The sequence below is a fragment of the Mandrillus leucophaeus genome, unplaced genomic scaffold (assembly GCF_000951045.1).
Source record: "Mandrillus leucophaeus isolate KB7577 unplaced genomic scaffold, Mleu.le_1.0 Scaffold100, whole genome shotgun sequence".
Taxonomy (NCBI): domain Eukaryota; kingdom Metazoa; phylum Chordata; class Mammalia; order Primates; family Cercopithecidae; genus Mandrillus; species Mandrillus leucophaeus.
In genome coordinates, this window is record NW_012098099.1 from 4,414,165 (window position 1) to 4,415,507 (window position 1,343).

General features: G+C 42.0%; 1 protein-coding gene across 4 annotated transcripts in view; it reads right to left on the minus strand.

The window, feature by feature from the left end:
* The window catches only part of SEPT7 (septin 7), a 107,518-nt gene that overhangs the window by 94,204 nt on the left and 11,971 nt on the right, over positions 1 to 1,343 (minus strand). The window lies entirely within an intron of this gene.

Consider the following 1,343-nt stretch of genomic DNA (forward strand, 5'->3'; position numbering starts at 1 on the left):
CACCCAGGCTAGAGTGCAGTGGCTTTACCCTGGCTCACGGTAACCCCTGCCTCCGAGGTTCAAGCAATTCTCCTGCCTCAGTCTCCTGAGTAACTGGGATTACAGACACCAACCACCATGTCTGGCTAATTTTTTTGTTTGTTTTTTGTTTATTTTTGAGATATTCAAGCGATTCTCCTGCCTTAGCCTCCCAAGTAGCTGGGATTATAGGCACCCGCCACCACGCCAGGCTAATTTTTGTATTTTTAGTAGAGACAGGGTTTCACAATCTTGGCCAGGCTGGTCTTGAACTCCTGACCTCATGATCCACCCGCCTCGGCCTCCTGAAGTGCTGGGATTACAGGCATGAGCCACCGCACACGGCCTTAATTTCTGTATTTTTAGTAGAAACAGGGTTTCACCATGTTGGCCAGGCTGCTCTCAAACTCCTGACCTCAAGTGATCTGCCCGCCTCAACCTCCCAGAGTGCTGGGACTACAGATGTGAACCATTGCCACCATGCCCGCCTCTTAATAAGCAAGCTTCTAAGACCCACCTCCCACCTAGCGAGTTACAGAGTCTCCAAAAGCGTTAAGCATTAGAAACGTTTCCAATAATGGTCCAGGGTTTATGAACACTAACACACCCCTAATTACAACCTTAAAATATATATGTATATATATTTAGAAAGAATACAAATGACTGAAATATTTTTTTTTTCCCCTCGTGGTTAATTTGTTTAAATTAATCATAAAAGAAACCAAGTTTATATAATAAACTTTTATTATTAGAAATATTTTAAAATGTTAATATTTGAGAGTACATTAGTTCCTGGAAAATTTTTCCTTGTATAGATCACCTCATACCCCAAAATGCTACATGTACTAAATAAGGTGGTACTCTATTTTAAAAAAAAAAAAATATAAATGAAAAGAACTAAGATAAAATTACTATGAGAATTTTGCCTCCTCTTACATAAATAATGATCTCACTCAAAATATTACTGTAGTCTCTAAAATTGAAGGACAATACATACTAAAATCTTCCTCAAAAGAAAGAACTCGGCTGGGCAAGTGGCTCACGCCTGTAATCCCAGCACTTTGGGAGGCCAAGGTGGGCAGATGGCCTCAGGTCAGGAGTTTGAGACCAGTCTGGCCAACATGGAGAAACCTCGTCTCTACTAAAAATACAAAAAAATTATCCAGGCATGGTGGCGTGCGCCTGTAATCCCAGCTACTCGGGAGGCTGAGGCAGAAGAATTGCTTGAACCAGGGAGGTGGAGGTTGCAGTGAGCTGAGGTCTCACCACTGTACTCCAGCCTGGGTGACAGAGCAAGCCTCTGTCTCAAAAAAAAAAAAAAAAAA